We start from the raw sequence: 19235 nt of genomic DNA on the forward strand, positions 1-19235 counted from the left end.
AGTGGGTATAATATATGGGGGTAGAGCCTGGGTGGGATTGTGTTCAGTACAGACTCGATGGGCTGAAGGGCCTCTGCACTGTAGGCTTCCTACGATTCTCTCTCACAATCTCACCAGCTCGCTCTGCCCATTGACCTCAGGAACAGTGCTATGGAAGCGATTAACTCCTGGAAACAGGAAGGGAGTTCCCATCCTGTCCGTGAAAACCCTCAGGAGATGGTGAGAACACGTTGACGTTGCCAACAAGCTGGGATTAAGTGTTGCAAGAAGGTTCACCACCTCGCACCAGCGGTCAACGTCCAAGAGTCCAACTCCAAATCTCATACGGGTCCAGAAAGAAACTCTTTGGGTGCAGGCAAAGGGAAATGAGTGTCAGCTCCTTCAGAATCACTGCAGTGCCAGGGGGGTACCTCTCTGCTTTCTAACAGAGGCAGAACTAATCTGAGCCTGGCTTCACTGGGGGCTGGGTAAAGTGCTCCTCTTCAGAAAAACCCTTCTGCTGAGGTCTTCTCCCCATCATCTCCCACCCCAAGTACAGCCTGAGGAGGAGCTGATGCTTGAACCCACTCTTGTGTGTTTGGGATTCTCGTTTGCCAGTAAATTTCTCCATTTGGCAAAAGCAAGGTTCTTGTAAGCCTCTTTTCTGGTAAAGGTGGCCCATTTCTCTGTCTGCTTCCGCACTCTGAATCAATGATATGTGGAGATGTCGGCGTCGGAACTGGGGTAAACACAGCAAGGGGTCTCACAGGGTTAAAGTTCAGCAGGTTTATTTGTAGCAACGAGCTTTCGCAACCGAAAATTCTTTGGAAACCAAAAGCTAGTTGGCTACAGATAAACCTGTTGGACTTTAACCTGATGTCGTGAGACTTCTTCTTGTATCCTAACTCAATTCCGAGGCGAAATCTGTCTTTTCAGCTACATTTAAAGTGTTGTCGAGGCGCGTGACATTACTGGGGTGTAGATGATCCTTGATTGGAGATGAACTGTCCGATAGGATTCCAATCTGCTTTTCCTGACCCCGATATAGTATCCGGGTAACCCCGAAAGGGATTGCAAAGGTTTCATGATGAAAATCCACCTTCCTAAGGGTAACGAGAGACGGACGGTGAATGCTGGTTTTGGAAAAAGTGCCCACGTTGTCAGAAACCAGATCAAAAAACGCAATTGGTGCTTAAGTCTTGTTGTTGCTACATGCGATCCTGCTGTAAGCCCTTCTGTGGAATCTTATAATGACCCAGTAATGATAGCTTCATTCCATGGGTGTGCAGACAAACTCACTTACACAATATTGCGCCACTGGATTATTATCAGGCCCCCAGATTCCTCTCCGCATTTTTCGAATTGTGATTGGGAAATCTTTGAACAGCTATAGGATGTGCAAGGCTGGGCGGAGGAGTGGCTGATGGAATTCAACCCGGATAAACGTATACTGGTCCATTTTGGCAGGTCCAATGGGATGAAGGAGTATAATATCAAGGGTAAGACTCTTAGCAGTATAGAGGATCAGAAGGACCTTGGGGGTCCGGGTCCATAGGGCTCTTAAATTGGCCTCACAGGTAGAGGATGTGGTTAAGAAGGCGTATGGTGTACTGGCCTTCATCAATCGAGGGATTGAGTTTAGCAGTCGGGAGAAAATGTTGCAGCTTTATAAGACCCTAGTCAGACCTCTCTTGGAATACGGTGCTCAGTTCTGATCACCTCATTACAGGAAGGACGTGGAAGCTATTGAAAGGGTGCAGAAGAGATTTACAAGGATGTTGCCTGGATTGGGTGGCATGCCTTATGAGGATAGGTTGAGGGAGCTCTGTCTTTTCTCCTTAGAGAGATGAAGGATGAGAGATGACCTGATAGAAGTGTAGAAGATGTTGGGGAGGTATAGATCGGGTGGATTCTCAGAGGCTTTTTCCCAGGGCTGGAATGGTTGCTACGAGAGGGACACAGGTTTAAGGTGCTGGGGAGTAGGTACAGAGGAGATATCAGGGGTACATTTTTCACTCAGAGGGTAGTGGGTGAGTGGAATTGGGTGGTGGTGGAGGCAAATTCAATAGGGTCTTTCAAGAGACTTCTGGATGAGTACATGGGACTTAATAGAATTGAGGGTTACAGGTAAGCCTCATGGGTAGGGATATCATTGGTGCAACTTGTGGGCTGAAGGGCCTGTTTGTGCTGCAGTTTTTCTATGTTCTTTCAACATCCTATTGAATTATAAGGGATAGGATTTATAATCATCTAGAGAGAAATAAATTGATTAGGGATAGTCAACACGGTTTTGTGACGGGTAGGTCGTGCCTCACAAACCTTATCGAGTTTTTTGAAAAGGTGACCAAAGAGGTGGATAAGGGTAAGGCAGTTGACGTGGCGTATGTGGATTTTAGCAAAGCGTTTGATAAGGTTCCCCATTACTGCAGAAAATGTGGATGCATGGGATTGAGGGGGATTTAGTGATTTGGATCAGGAATTGGCGAGCTGATGGAGGACAGAGGGTGGTGGTTGACAGGAAATATTCAACCTGGAGTTCAGTTACTAGCGGGGTACCTGAGGAATCTGTTTTGGGGCCACTGCTGTTTGTCATTTTTATAAATGACCTAGATGAGGGTGTAGAAGGATGGGTTAGTAAATTTGTTGACGACACCAAAGTTGGAGGAGTTGTAGACGGTGAGGATGGATGTTACAGTTTGCAGAGGGACAGAGATAAGCTGCAGAGCTGGGCCGAGAGGTGGCAGATGGAGTTTAATACGGAAAAGTGTGCATAAACTGGACCAGATACTGGGCACCACGACAGCTCAGTGACTATCACTGATTGCTGTGCAGACACATGGATTTGGGCCGGTGTCTGTGGGAGTTTGCGCATTCTCCCCGTGCCTGTGTGGGTTTTCTCCGGGTGCTCCGGTTTCCTCCCACACCCCAAAGATGCGCTGTTAGGCTGATTGGAGGTAATAAATTGTCCCTAAATTAGTTTCCCTCAATGTGGATTGCCATAAAACATTAGATAAGGGTCATGGATGGAGGAGGGGACTGGTAATGTTAAAATGGCGGCGCGGGCTCGTTGGGCCGAAGGGCCTGTTTCCCGGGATGTTTTTGTTCTTTATTCTTTGTTCACTCTGACCTCCCTATCCCCCTCTGACCCTCCCTATCCCCCTCTGACCTCCCTATCCCCCTCTGACCTCCCTATCCCCCTCTGACCTCCCTATCCCCCTCTGGCCCTCCCTATCCCCCTCTGACCTCCCTATCCCCCTCTGACCTCCCTATCCCCCTCTGACCTCCCTATCCCCCCTGACCCTCCCTATCCCCCTCTGACCCCCCTATCCCCCTCTGACCTCCCTATCCCCCTCTGACCCTCCCTATCCCACTCTGACCCTCCCTATCCCCCTCTGACCTCCCTATCTCCCTCTGACCTCCCTATCCCCTCTGACCTCCCTATCCCCCTCTGACCTCCCTATCCCCCTCTGACCCTCCCTATCCCACTCTGACCCTCCCTATCCCCCTCTGACCTCCCTATCCCCCTCTGACCTCCCTATCCCCCTCTGACCCTCCCTATCCCACTCTGACCCTCCCTATCCCCCTCTGACCTCCCTATCCCCCTCTGACCCTCCCTATCCCACTCTGACCCTCCCTATCCCCCTCTGACCTCCCTATCCCCCTCTGACCTCCCTATCCCCCTCTGACCTCCCTATCCCCCCTGACCCTCCCGATCCCCCTCTGACCCCCCTATCCCCCTCTGACCTCCCTATCTCCCTCTGACCTCCCTATCCCCCTCTGACCTCCCTATCTCCCTCTGACCTCCCTATCCCCTCTGACCTCCCTATCCCCCTCTGACCTCCCTATCCCCCTCTGACCCTCCCTATCCCACTCTGACCCTCCCTATCCCCCTCTGACCTCCCTATCCCCCTCTGACCCTCCCTATCCCACTCTGACCCTCCCTATCCCCCTCTGACCTCCCTATCCCCCTCTGACCCTCCCTATCCCACTCTGACCCTCCCTATCCCCCTCTGACCTCCCTATCCCCCTCTGACCCTCCCTATCCCACTCTGACCCTCCCTATCCCCCTCTGACCTCCCTATCCCCCTCTGACCTCCCTATTCCCCTATGACCCTCCCTATCCCACTCTGACCCTCCCTATCCCCCTCTGACCTCCCTATCTCCCTCTGACCTCCCTATCCCCCTCTGACCTCCGTATCTCCCTCTGACCTCCCTATCTCCCTCTGACCTCCCTATCCCCCTCTGACCTCCCTATCCCCCTCTGACCTCCCTATCCCCCTCTGACCTCCCTATCCCCCTCTGGCCCTCCCTATCCCCCTCTGACCTCCCTATCCCCCTCTGACCTCCCTATCCCCCTCTGACCTCCCTATCCCCCCTGACCCTCCCTATCCCCCTCTGACCCCCCTATCCCCCTCTGACCTCCCTATCCCCCTCTGACCCTCCCTATCCCACTCTGACCCTCCCTATCCCCCTCTGACCTCCCTATCTCCCTCTGACCTCCCTATCCCCTCTGACCTCCCTATCCCCCTCTGACCTCCCTATCCCCCTCTGACCCTCCCTATCCCACTCTGACCCTCCCTATCTCCCTCTGACCTCCCTATCCCCCTCTGACCTCCCTATCCCCCTCTGACCCTCCCTATCCCACTCTGACCCTCCCTATCCCCCTCTGACCTCCCTATCCCCCTCTGACCCTCCCTATCCCACTCTGACCCTCCCTATCCCCCTCTGACCTCCCTATCCCCCTCTGACCTCCCTATCCCCCTCTGACCTCCCTATCCCCCCTGACCCTCCCGATCCCCCTCTGACCCCCCTATCCCCCTCTGACCTCCCTATCTCCCTCTGACCTCCCTATCCCCCTCTGACCTCCCTATCTCCCTCTGACCTCCCTATCCCCTCTGACCTCCCTATCCCCCTCTGACCTCCCTATCCCCCTCTGACCCTCCCTATCCCACTCTGACCCTCCCTATCCCCCTCTGACCTCCCTATCCCCCTCTGACCCTCCCTATCCCACTCTGACCCTCCCTATCCCCCTCTGACCTCCCTATCCCCCTCTGACCCTCCCTATCCCACTCTGACCCTCCCTATCCCCCTCTGACCTCCCTATCCCCCTCTGACCCTCCCTATCCCACTCTGACCCTCCCTATCCCCCTCTGACCTCCCTATCCCCCTCTGACCTCCCTATTCCCCTATGACCCTCCCTATCCCACTCTGACCCTCCCTATCCCCCTCTGACCTCCCTATCTCCCTCTGACCTCCCTATCCCCCTCTGACCTCCGTATCTCCCTCTGACCTCCCTATCTCCCTCTGACCTCCCTATCCCCCTCTGACCTCCCTATCCCCCTCTGACCTCCCTATCCCACTCTGACCTCTCTAATCCTCTGGGTCCACGTTGTCAGAAACCAGATCAAAAAACACAATTGATTCTGAAATCTTGTTGTTGCCACATGCGATCCTGCTGTTAGTCCTCCTGTGGAATCTTATAATGACCCAGTAATGATAGCTTCACTCCATGGGTGTGCAGACAAACCCACTTACACAATATTTGCCACTGGATTATTATCAAACCCCCAGATTCTTCTCCACTTTTTTCGAATTGTGATTGGGAAATCTTTGAACAACTTTCAACATCCTATGGATATGGCGTTGCCTCGGCTGGGAACTCCTTGCTGTTAGAACATAGAACATAGAAAACTACAGCACAAACAGGCCCTTCGGCCCACAAGTTGCGCCTATCGTATCCATACCTACTAGACTTACCTATAACCCTCAATCCCATTAAATCCCACATACTCATCCAGAAGCCTCTTGGAAGACCCTATCGAATTAGCCTCCACCACCACTGCCGATTCCACTCACCCACCGCCCTCTGAACAATGGGAAAATCCCCCTTTCTGTAGCTTTTACAATCCTCATGGTCACGTGTGGTCTGATACAATGTAGCTAATCACGAGACGCCCTTCGTTCTAGTCAGGTTAACCATATCTAAGGTCGTAATATCGTTACGTTGAAGGAAAGAGAACTGTTAAAGGATAAATCCGTTAGTCACAGATGTCTTAAGCTTGTCATTTTGAAATCAACTTAAAAGTTCTTAGTTGCGTGTGATGTTAACCCCTTAATACCTCACCCCAATCTTGTGGCCCCACTTGCCTTAGTCCCCTCGCCAGTGGAGGTGCTCACCGGTGAGTGCGCAGGTGGCGCCCTCCAGTGGGGACCAAATGTCTCACCAGCCCTTAGAACACAGAACAGTACAGGCCCTTCGGCCCTCAATGTTGTGCCACTCCCTATCATTCTGGAGTGCTCCATGTGCCTATCCAATAACCGCCTGAAAGTTCCTAAAGTGTCCGACTCCACTATCACAACAAGCAGTCCATTCCACACCCCAACCACTCTCTGAGTGAAGAACCTACCTCGGACATCCCTCCTATATCTCCCACCTTATAGTTACGCCCTCTAGTAACAGCTACATCCACCCGAGGAAATAGTCTCTGAACGTCCACTCTATCTGTCCCCCTCATCATCTTATAAACCTCTATTAAGTCGCCTCTCATCCTCCTCCGCTCTAAAGAAAAAAGCCCCAGCTCCCTCAACCTTTCCTCATACCCTCCAAACCAGGCAGCATCCTGGTAAATCTCCTCTGCACTCTCTCCAATGCTTCCACATCCTTCTTATAGTGAGGTGACCAGAACTGAACACAATATTCCACATGTGGTCTCACCAAGGTCTGGTATAGTTGCAGCATAACCCCATGGCTCTTAAACTCAAACCCCCTGTTAATAAACACTAACACACTATAGGCCTTCTATCCACTTGAGTGGCAACCTTCAGAGATCTGTGGATATGAACCCCAAGATCCCTCTGTTCCTCCATGTGCCCCAGAACCCTGCCGTTGACCCTGTAATCCGCATTCAAGTTTGTCCTACCAAAATGAATCGCCTTGCACTTACAGCCATTGAAGCTCTCCAGGTGGTTGGGGCAAGGCCAGGCATTTCGCACGGGCAGTGCTGGCCTGGTATTGCCAGTCTGGCACCCTGGCACTGCCAAGTGGGTGGAGGAGTGACAGATCTCCCACTACGCACAGTGTACTGGGAGATTGGTGTGCAGTGGAACTTCTACAGTTCAGCAACCACCTTCTCAGGCAAACTGAGGGTCCATCCCCTGTTCCCCTTCCCATTAAGAAGTCTCACCACACCAGGTTAAAGTCCAACAGGTTTATTTGACAGTAAAGGCCACTAGCTTTCGGAACGCTATTCCTTTGTCAGGTGAGTGGGGAGTTCAGGGCAGATAACGGCCCACACAGTTTACAGAATACTGACTAGACTGTGAGCGGAGAAGCTATGACATCTCCTCATTGATGAAGACGAACATCTCCCCACACCCCCACTTCTCGCCGTCAAACAACCGCACAACCTCAAACAGACCACTGTCCGCAGCAAACTCTCCAGCCTTCAGGAGAACAGCGACCACCACACAACCCTGCCACAGCAACCTCTGTGAGACGTGCCGGATCATCGACACGGATGCCATCACCTCACCGGAGAACACCATCCCCCAGGTACACGGTACACACACTTGCAACTCGGGCCAACGTTGTCTACCCGATACGCTGCAGGATAGGATTTAGCCGGCTAACCTGCCTGACACTGGGGGGGAGAACTGGAAAACTTGGAGGGCAAGAGGGCTTTGGTGGGGCGGGAGGGACGGTTATTTAGCCAGTTCTACCAACAGACTGTGGGGTAACAGGTCATTTTTGAGGAGAGAGAGAGACAGATGGGGAGATTTAGGGAGGGAATTCCAGCGGATTCCCCTCCCAGACAGCTAAAGGCCCGGATGCCAATGGCGGAGCGATGGGAATCATTGGGGGATTTTTTTATTCATTCCTGGGACATGGGTGTCGCTGGCTGGGTCAGCATTTATTGCCCAGTTGCCCCCTTGGAGGGGCAGTTGAGAGTCGACCACATTGTCTGTGTCTCTGGGAGTCACATGTAGACCAGACCGGGGTGAGGACGGCAGATTTCCTCCCCTAAAGATGGGTTTTTCCCACAATGGGACATCAGTAGATTCTTAATCCCAGATTTTTTAGATTGAATTTTGTACAATTTTATCTTTTAAAAAGCATTTAGAGAGTTACGTGGGTACGATGGGTGTAGAGGGATATGGGCCAAATGCGGGTAATTGGGATGAACTTTGAGGTTTAAAAAAATTGGGGCTAGCATGGACAAGTTGGGCCAAAGGGCCTATTTCCATGCTGTAAATCAGATAACACCATCCGCCGTGGTGGGATTCAAACCCAGGTCCCCCAGAACATTAGCTGAGTTTCTGGATTAATATCTGAGTGAAACCATGAGGCCATCACCTCCTCTCAGGCTCAAGAGCCAATCAGCACAGTGAAGAAGAGGCCCTTCAGCCCATCGAGTCTGTACTGAATCATGAAACACCCTGGCCTGCCCACCTAACCCCACTTACCGGCACTTGGCCCACGGCCAATGGGGGAGATTTACTGCCTTGAAAGGTTTAATAAAGATTTTGTTACAGGGCGATGTGTGAATCCGCTGCCATTTTCCCCACTAGGTGTCAGACTGAGCCCTGGGATTACACCAGCCCATCGCCTTATTCAATTCTCAGGTCTTCAGAATCTACAGAGACAGGCCATTCTGCCCAAACTGGCCCATGCTGACCATATAACCCATCTAAGCTAACCCCATTTGGCCCGTATCCCCCTAAACCTTTCCTATCCATGTATCTGCCCAAATGCCTTTTAAATGTTCTCCATGTCCCTGCCTCAATCCCTCCCCCCGGCAGCTCACACATACCACCCTCGAGTCGCTCCTCGGGTTCCCGTTAACTCTTTCCCCTCAATCCTCTGCCCCCTAATTCCCGATTCCCCAAATCCCCGGGATAAAGACTGAGTGTGTCCACCCTATCCGTGCCCCTCATGGTCTTATACACCTCGGTAAGATCTCCCCTCGGTCTCCTAGAGAAAAAGGTCCGAATCCAATCTCTCCCTATGAGCTAGGGGAGGTGATGGCCTAGTGGTTTATCACTGCGCTGTTAACCCAGAAACTCAGCTAACGTTCTGGGGGACCAGGGTTCGAATCCCACCACGGCAGATGGTGGAATTTGTATTCGATTAAAAAATATCTGAAATTACCCATCTGGTTTACTACTGTCCCTTATGGAAGGAAATGTGAGGTCCTTACTGATTCCCTGCAGTGTGGAAGGAGGCCATTCAGCCCATTGTGCCTGCACTGACCCCAGTCCTATCCCTTTAACCCTATGGATTCCCCCTGCTAATCACCCTGACACTAAGAGGAGAACTAGAGGAATAATTGAAGGGGGAAAATCTGGGGGCAAGGGGGTGTTTTAGTCAAACAGATCTTGGGGAAAGAAATCATTTTCGAGGAGAGAGAGAGGTGGAGAGATTTAGGGAGGGAATTTCTTAGCTTAGGGCCCACGTTGGATATTTAGTGTCTTAAAGATCCGGAGATGAGGGGGTTGGACTATGAAGAGAGACTAAATAGACTGGGTCTGTACTCGTTGGAGTTTAGAAGGATGAGGGGGGATCTTATAGAGACGTATAAGATAATGAAGGGGATGGATAGGGTCGAGGTAGAGAGATTCTTCCCGCTCAGAAAGGACAGTAGGACTAGAGGGCACAGCCTCAAGATAAGGGGGGGGGCAGTTTAGATCGGAGTTGAGGAGGAACTTCTTCACTCAAAGGGTGGTGAATCTCTGGAATTCTCTGCCCGTTGAAGTGGTGGGGGCTGCCTCGCTGAATATATTTAAGTCACGGGTAGATGGGTTTCTGATAGACAGGGGAGAGAGCGGGAAAGTGGAACTGATCCACTTCAGATCAGCCATGATCTTATTGAATGGCGGGGCAGGCTCGAAGGGCTAGATGGCCGACTCCTGCTCCTATTTCTGATGTTCTTATAAAGATTTTGTTACAGGGCGATGTGTGAATCCGCTGCCATTTTCCCCACTAGGTGTCAGACTGAGCCCTGGGATTACACCAGCCCATCGCCTTACTCAATCCTCAGGTCTTCAGAATCTACAGAGACAGGCCATTCGGCCCAAACTGGCCCATGCTGACCACATAACCCATCTAAGCTAACCCCATTTGGCCCGTATCCCCCTAAACCTTTCCTATCCATGTATCTGTCCAAATGCCTTTTAAATGTTCTCCATGTCCCTGCCTCAATCCCTCCCCCCGGCAGCTCACACATACCACCCTCGAGTCGCTCCTCGGGTTCCCGTTAACTCTTTCCCCTCAATCCTCTGCCCCCTAATTCCCGATTCCCCAAATCCCCGGGAAAAAGACTGAGTGCGTCCACCCTATCCGTGCCCCTCATGGTCTTATACACCTCGGTAAGATCTCCCCTCAGTCTCCTACGCTCCAGAGAGAAAAACATCCTCGTCTGTCCAATCTCTCCTTATAACCCAGGGGAGGTGAGTGGTATTATCGCTCAGACTGTTAGTCCAGAATCTCAGCTAATGATCCGGGGGACCCCGGGTTCGAATCCCATCACGACCCTTTAGTAGTTCCTTGTGGTCTTGGGCAGAGCAGGAGCCCAGACCGAGCTGTGATACAACCAGAAAGGATGCTTTCTATGGGGCATCTGTAAAAGTTGGTGAGAGTCGTAGCGGACATGCCAAATTTCCTTAGTCTCCTGAGAAAGTAGAGGCGTTGGTGGGGCTTTCTTAACTATAGTGTCAGCATGGGGGGGGGGATCCAGGACAGGTTGTTGGTGATCTAGATACCTAAAAACCTGAAGCTCTCGACCCTTTCTACTTCATCCCCGTTGATGTAGACAGGGGCATGTTCTCCTTTACACTTCCTGAAGTCGATGACAATCTCCTTCACTTTGCTGACATTGAGGTCATTGGTGTTTACGGGATCTTACTGTGCAGGTGTTGGTGGCCACGTTAGCTACCTGCTTACTTCCGCTGGAGATCAGAACAGTCAGAGGCAGCCTCAATGAAACAAGAACTTATAGTCATCTAACACCTTTAACTTAATAAAACCTTAAGACCATAAGATTTTGGAGCAGAATTAGGCCATTCAGCCTATCCAGTCTGTGCTGTCATGGCTGATAGCTTTCTCAACCCCATTCTCCCGCCTTTTCCCCATAACCTTTGATCCGCTTACCAATCAAGAACCTATCAATCTCTGTCGTGGGTGGCACAGTGGGGTTAGCACTGCTGCCTCACAGCGCCAGGGACCCGGGTTCGATTCCCGGCTCGGGTCACTGTCTGTGTGGAGTCTGCACATTCTCCCCATGTCTGTGTGGGTTTCCTCCGGGTGCTCCGGTTTCCTCCCACAGTCCAAATATGTGCTGGGTTAGGGTGCTAAATTCTCCCTCGGTGTAACCCAAACAGGCGCCAGAGGGTGGGCGACTAGGGGATTTTCACAGTAACTTCATTGCGGTGTTAATGTAAGCCTACTTGTGACACTAATAAATAAACTTTAAATAACTCCCACAGTGCTTTTCAGGAGCATTTAAACGAAATACGTGGACAAGAAACTACAGAATATAGCCCAGTCCATCACGCACGCTATACAGACAAAGCATACCGCTCATAGAGTACATAGGAGAAAAGGGAAGGAGAGGGTACAGAATGTAGTGTTACAGTCACAGTTAGGGTATAGAGAAAGATCAGCTCAATATTTGATTTGATTTATTGTTGTCATATGTATCGGGATACAGTGAAAAGTATTGTTTCTTGTGCGCTATACAGACAAAGCATACCATTCATAGAGAAGGAAAGGAGAGGGTGCAGAATGTAGTGGTACAGTCACAGCGAGGGTGTAGAGAAAGATCAGCTTAATGCAAGGTAGGTCCATTCAAAAGTCTGACAGCAGCAGGGAAGAAGCTGTTCTTGAGTCGGTCGGTACGGGACCTCAGACTTTTGTATCTTTTTCCCGACGGAAGAAGGTGGAAGAGAGAATGTCCGGGGGGGGGGGGGGGGGGTCCTTGATTATGCCGGCTGCTTTTCCCCGAGGCAGTGGGAAGTGTAGACGGAGTCAATGGATGGGAGGCTGGTTTGTGTGATGGGACTGGGCTACATTCACAACCCTTGGCATTTAATCTACCCACCTGTAGCAAGTTCCGCTGTAACTCAGTAAATTGCGTGTGTTTATTCTCCCTAATCTGTCGCGATAAGACTCACCTCCCTAATCTTACGGCGGTCCCTGCCCTGGGCATACAAATCCCTTTGCTTTAGTGAGTCTCCCTCCGCCTCCCCCCACCTTTCCCAGACTGTTATCTCACTTGCTAATCGCAGTCTCCACTAGCTGTGTGCAGAAGGGGTAGATTCAGATAAAAGGGCCTTGAGCAAACTGCTCCCTGCCATGGGGGAGATCAGGAGGAGATTATAGGCCGCCCTGTGTGTACCCACAGGTTAATGAGTGACCCAGAGGCAGGAGCCCCAGAGAAACAGCTCCATTCAAAGAAAATTCCAGCATAGGAACAGGTCCTTCAGTCCCTGCTGCACTGACCATGCTGCCCCACCGAACTAAAACCCCCTACCCTTCCGGGGACCGTATCCCTCTATTCCCATCCTATTCACGGATTTGTCAGGATGCCCCTAAAAACTCACTCCGTATCTGCTTCCACTCCCTCCCCCGGCAGTGAGTTCCAGACACCCACCACCCTCTGTGTAAAAAAACTTGCCTCGTACATCTCCTTTAAACCTTGCCCCTCGCACCTTAACCCTGTGCCCCCCCGCGTAATTGACTCTTCCACCCTGGGAAAAAGCTTCTGACTATCCACTCTGTCCATGCCCCTGTCTATATCAACGGGGACAAAGTGGAAAGGGTCGAGAGCTTCAGGTTTTTAGGTATCCAGATCACCAACAACCTGTCCTGGTCCCCCCCCCATTGCTGACACTATAGTTAAGAAAGCCCCACCAACGCCTCTACTTTCTCAGAAGACTAAGGAAATTTGGCATGTCCGCTACAACTCTCACCAACGTTTACAGATGCCCCATAGAAAGCATTCTTTCTGGTTGTATCACAGCTCAGTCTGGGCTCCTGCTCTGCCCAAGACCGCAAGGAACTACGAAAGGGTGGTGAATGTAGCCCAATCCATCACACAAACCAGCCTCCCATCCATTGACTCTGTCTACACTTCCCGCTGCCTCGGGGAAAAGCAGCCGGCATAATCAAGGACCCCACACACCCCGGACATTCTCTCTTCCACCTTCTTCCATTGGGAAAAAGATACAAAAGTCTGAGGTCCCGTACCGACCGACTCAAGAACAGCTTCTTCCCTGCTGCTGTCAGACTTTTGAATGGACCTACCTCGCGTTAAGTTGATCTTTCTCTACACCCTAGCTGTGACTGTAACACTACATTCTGCACCCTCTCCTTTCCTTCTTTATGAACGGTATGCTTTGTCTGTATAGCACTCAAGAAACAATACTTCTTGCTGAATGTTGATACATGTGACAATAATAAATCAAATCAAAATCAAATCAAAATCCACTCTGTCCATGCCCCTCATAATCTTGTGGACTTCTATCAGGTCTCCCCTCAATCTCCAGTGAGAACAAACCAAGTTTCTCCAACCTCTCCTCATAGCTAATGCCCTCCATACCAGGGCAACATCCTGGTAAATCTTTTCTGTACCCTCTCCAAAGATTGGGAAGCGGTGGAGATACCCTCTTTGGAGAAAATATGGGACTTCTGAAATGGACCAATAACTGGATCTTGATCAATTGGGCCAGTGAGCTGACGAATGGCAGATGCAGTTTAATTTAGACAAACGCGAGGTGATGCATTTTGGTCGATTGAACCAGGGCAGGACTTACTCAGTTAATGGTAGGGCGTTGGGGAGAGTTCCAGAACAGAGATCTAGGGGTAAACATTCATAGCTCCTTGAAAGTGGAGTCACAGGTGGACAGAGTGGTGAAGAAGGCATTCAGCATGCTTGGTTTCATCGGTCAGAACATTGAATACAGGAGCTGGGACATCTTGTTGAAGTTGTACAAGACATTGGTAAGGCCACACTTGGAATACTGTGTACAGTTCTGGTCACCCTATTATAGAAAGGATATTATTAAACTAGAAAGAGTGCAGAAAAGATTTACTAGGATGCTACCGGACTTGATGGATTGAGTTATAAGGAGACGCTGGATAGACTGGGACTTTTTTCTCTGGAGTGTAGAGGGGTGATCTTATAGAGGTCTATAAAATAATGAGGGGCACATCAGCTAGATAGTCAATATCTTTTCCCAAAGGTAGGGGAGTCTAAAACTAGAGGGCATAGGTTTAAGGTGAGAGATACAAAGGTGTCCAGAGGGGCAATTTTTTCCACACAGAGGGTGGTGAGTGTCTGGAACAAGCTGCCAGAGGCAGTAGGTACAATTTTGTCTTTTAAAAAGCGTTTAGACAGTTACATGGGTGCAGAGGGACATGGGCCAAACGCGGGCAATTGGGACTAGTTTAGTGGTTAAGAAAAAGGGGCAGCATGGACAAGTTGGGCTGAAGGGCCTGTTTCCATGCTGTAAACCTCTGCAACTCTAACTGTTCATCTCCTCTGCCCTCAGGCTCATTTTAACCCAGTAGGGAGTTTGAGGAGTGTGTGCATCGAAGGATATACATCAGTACAGTTAAGGGGTTGCAAAACCTCTCATTATTCCATGTTCCACCTTCAATTCAAAGTTAATCCCATTCATTCCCCCATAACTGCAAACAATCTTCATAAATCCCCTCCCTTACTTGAGAAAGGATAGACTGGCACTGGAGGGGGTGCAGAGGAGATTCATGAGGTTGATTCCGGAGTTGAGAGGGTTGGCTTATGAGGAGAGACTGAGTAGACTGGGGCTATACTGATTGGAATTCAGAAGGATGAGGGGAGATCTTATAGAAACATATAAGATTGTGAAGGGAATCGATAAGATAGAAGCAGGGAGGCTGTTTCCACTGGTGGGTGAAACTGGAACTAGGGGGGATGGCCTCAAAATAAGGGGGAGCAGATTTAGGACTGAGTTGAGGAGGAACTTCTTCACCCAAAGGGTTGTGAATCTGTGGAATTCCCTGCCCAGTTGAGGCTCCCTCGCGATGTTTTTAAGGCAAGGATAGATAGATTTTTGAACAGTAAAGGAATTAAGGGGAGTGGTGAGCGGGCGGGTAAGTGGAGCTGAGTCCACAGAAAGATCTTATTGAATGGCGGGGCAGGATCGAGGGGACAGATGGTCTACTCCTAATCCTTATCTTGGTACGTAGGGGGTGGGAGGGCATGAGGTCCATATAGGTGACTTGAGAGATCTAATGTTCTCCTCCCCCTAGCACAGTGATTAGCACTGCTGCCTCACAGCGCCAGGGACCTGGGTTCGAATCCCAGCTTGGACCACTGTCTGAGTGGAGACTGCGTGCTCTCCCCATGTCTGCATGGGTTTCCTCTGGGTTCGCTGGTTTCCTCCCACACTCCAAAAGGTCTGCAGGTTAGGTGGATTGGCCATGCTAAATTGTCCCTTAGTGTCCAAAGATGTGTGGGTTAGGTGGATTGGCCATGCTAAATTGCCCCTTAGTGTCCAAAGATGTGTGGGTTAGGGTGGATTGGCCATGCTAAATTGTCCCTTAGTGTCCAAAGATGTGCAGGTTAGGTGGATTGGCCATGCTAAATTGCCCCTTAGTGTCCAAAGATGTGCGGGTTAGGGTGGATTGGCCATGCTAAATTGTCCCTTAGTGTCCAAAGATGTGTAGGTTAGGTGGATTGGCCATGCTAAATTGCCCCTTAGTGTCCAAAGATGTGTAGGTTAGGGGGATTGGCCATGCTAAATTGCCCCTTAGTGTCCAAAGATGTGTAGGTTAGGTGGATTGGCCATGCTAAATTACCCCTTAGTGTCCAAAGATGTGCGGGTTAGGTGGATTGGCCATGCTAAATTACCCCTTAGTGTCTAAAGATGTGCAGGATAGGTGGATTGGCCATGCTAAATTGTCCCTTAGTGTCCAAAGATGTGTAGGTTAGGTGGATTGGCCATGCTAAATTGCCCCCTTAGTGTCCAAAGATGTGCAGGTTAGGTGGATTGGCCATGCTAAATTGCCCCTTAGTGTCCAAAGATGTGCGGGTTAGGTGGATTGGGCCATGCTAAATTGCCCCTCAGTGTCAGGGGGACTGGCTAGGGTAAATACATGGGGTTATGGGGATAGGACCTGGGTGGGATTGTGGTTGGTACAGACTCGATGGGCTGAATAGCCTCCTTCTGCGCTGTAGGATTTTATAATAATCTCTCCCTGGTCTCAAATCCACCTCCCAATCTGTTCCCCATATCTCTTTAACCCTTCTTTGAAATATATCTGTCTCCTTCTCGAAACTGTTTAATGATATGGGGCAGTGAGTTCCACAAACTCACCATCCTCTGTGAGAAGTAGCTCCTTCCTCATTCGCAGTTTTAAATCTACTGCTGGTACCCTCTGACCTCTTGTCCTAGGTTGCCCCACAAGTCGGGGGAAGGGAGGAACATTTGATCTCCATTTACTCTATCAATCCCTTTTATAAGCCTCGATCAGATCCCGCCGCCACCCCCCTCCAATCCTGCTAAACTCCAGCGATTACAAGCCCAAACTCTTTAACCTCTCCTCATACATTCATTCCCGGAATCAATCTGGTGAACTTCCTCTTAACTGCTTCCAATCTCACCACATCCTTCCCCAAATCAGGAGACCAAAACTGGACACAATACTAGAGATGTGGTCTCACCAACACCCTGTACAACACTCCTCTACTTTTATATCCAAGTCCCTTGCCAACATTTGCCATCATCCCATTCCTACAGAGTCAGAGAATCCCTACAATACAGAAGACGGCCATTTAGCCCATCGAGTCTGCACTGACAACAATCCAACTCAGACACTATCCTTGTAATCCCCCTGACGCTAAAGGGGAAATCCCACCCAGACCTGTTCCCCGTAACCCCAAGCATTTACCCCACTAATCCCCCAAAACCTACATCTTGGGACATCAAGGGGTAGTTTAGCATGGCCATTCTACCTAACCCCCGCACGTCTTTCGGACTGTGGGAGGAAACCGGAGCACCCGGGGGAAACCCACGCAGACACGGGGAGAATGTGCAGTCTCCACACAGACAGTGATCTGATCGGGGAATCGAACCCTGGCGTTGTGAGGCAGTGGTGCTAACCCACTGTGCTGCAGAACTTCCACATTTCTACAGGTCAGGAAATTGGGCAAACAAGTGGCAGATGGAAATATAATGTGGAAAAGTGTGGGAAGAGTGGAGGCATAGACTTTTCCAGATGGGAAAATGGTTCGGAAATCAGAAGCACAAAGGGACTTGGGAATCCTGGTTCCTGGAATCCTGGATAGAGTGGACGTGGAGAGGATGTTTCCACTCGTGGGAGAGACTAGAACCAGAGGGCACAACCTCAGAGTGAAGGGACGCTCCTTTAGAACTGAGATGAGAAGCAATTTCTTCGGCAAGTGGAATTCATTGCCAGAGGAGGTCAGGTCATTGAGACAGAGATAGAGAGGTTCCTGGTTAATAAGGGGATCAGGGGGAAAAGGCAGGAGAATGGGGGAATGAGAGAAATATCAGCCATGATTGAATGGCAGGGCAGACTCGATGGGCCGAGTGGCCTCACTCTGCTCCTCTATCTTATGGTCTAACTTCCCAGTGTCCTGCTGTTCACTGAATACTTGTGAAATTACTCCTTCCAACACACACGAACCAGAACATCTCTGAAAGCAGCAAGAGTTTCATTTACTGATCACCCCTGGGAAGTGGCTTTGGGATTATTTACCAGATTAAGGAAGTGTGCAGTATAAATATAGGTTGTAGTGGAGCGTGCGCTGACAGGCTGTACTGAGGTTAAGGTTATTTATTAGTGTCACGAGTAGGCTTCATTAAAACTGCCCGAACAGGGGCCTGAATGTGGCGACTAGGGGATTTTCACAGTAACTCCCAGTAAGCCCACTTGTAGCACTGTTAAATTTCGATGGTTTTCTTGGACCTTCCCTTGTCTAATGTTTAAGATTTTTTTTAGTTTTCTGTAAAACCTTTTATTGATGTTTTATTTGCACCTAAAGTTGATTTATTAATCAGAAGTAAGGCTTGCACTAACACTGCAATGAAGTTACTGTGAAATTCCCCTCAGTCACCGCACTCCTGCTCAGGTTACACTCAGGGAGAATTTAGCACCTAACCAGCACGTCTTTCAGACTGTGAGGAGGAGACCGGAGGAAACCCACGCAGACACGGGGAGAACATGCAGACTCTGCATAGACAGTGACCCGAGCAGGTGATCAGGAAGGCGAATGGAATGTTGGCCTTTATAGCAAGGGGGATAGAATATAAAAGCAGGGAGGTCTTGCTGCAACTGTACAGGGCACTGGTGAGGCCGCAGCTGGAGTACTGCGTGCAGTTTTGGTTCCCTTATTTGCGAAAGGATATATTGGCCTTGGAGGGAGTGCAGAAGAGGTTCACTAGGCTGATACCAGAGATGAGGGGGTTGGACTATGAAAAGAGACTGAATAGACTGGGTCTGTACTCATTGGAGTTTAGAAGGCTGAGGGGGGATCTTATAGAGACTTACAAGATAATGAAGGGGATGGATAGGGCAGAGGTAGAGAGATTCTTCCCGCTTAAAAAGGAAACCAGAACTAGAGGGCACAGCCTCAAGATAAAGGGAGGGGGGTGGGGGGGGGGGCGTCAGTTTAGAACGGAGTTGAGGAGGAACTTCTTCACTCAAAGGGTGGTGAATCTCTGGAATTCTCTGCCCGTTGAAGTGGTGGAGGCTACCTCGCTGAATATATTTAAGTCATGGGTAGATAGGTTTTTGATATTAGGGAATTAAGGGCTATGGGGAGAAAGCGGGAAAGTGGAACTGATCCACTTCAGATCAGCCATGATCTTATTGAATGGCGGGGCAGGCTCGAAGGGCTAGATGGCCGACTCCTGCTCCCATTTCTTATGTTCTTAAGCCGGGAATCGAACCCGGTGCTGTGAGGCAGCAGTGCTAACCGCTGTGTCACCCCCATCTCGTAGAATGATAGAATCTCCACAGTGCAGGAGGAGGCCAGTTGGCCCATCAAGTCTGCTGTGCTGTTTAAGCAGTCATGATGTGGGTATGCCGGCGTTAGACTGGTGTAAACACAGTAAAAAGTCTGACAACACCAGGTTTTAGTCAGTACTGTCTGTGCTTTATATGCTCTGTCTGAGGCCAGAACGCTCCATTCACCTGACGAAGGGACAAACCCCGAAAGCTTGTGAGTCTATTATCAAATAAATCGGTTGAA

Source organism: Carcharhinus amblyrhynchos, unplaced genomic scaffold (genome assembly GCF_965287045.1).
Source record: "Carcharhinus amblyrhynchos unplaced genomic scaffold, sCarAmb.v2.hapA scaffold_384, whole genome shotgun sequence".
NCBI classification, from domain to species: domain Eukaryota; kingdom Metazoa; phylum Chordata; class Chondrichthyes; order Carcharhiniformes; family Carcharhinidae; genus Carcharhinus; species Carcharhinus amblyrhynchos.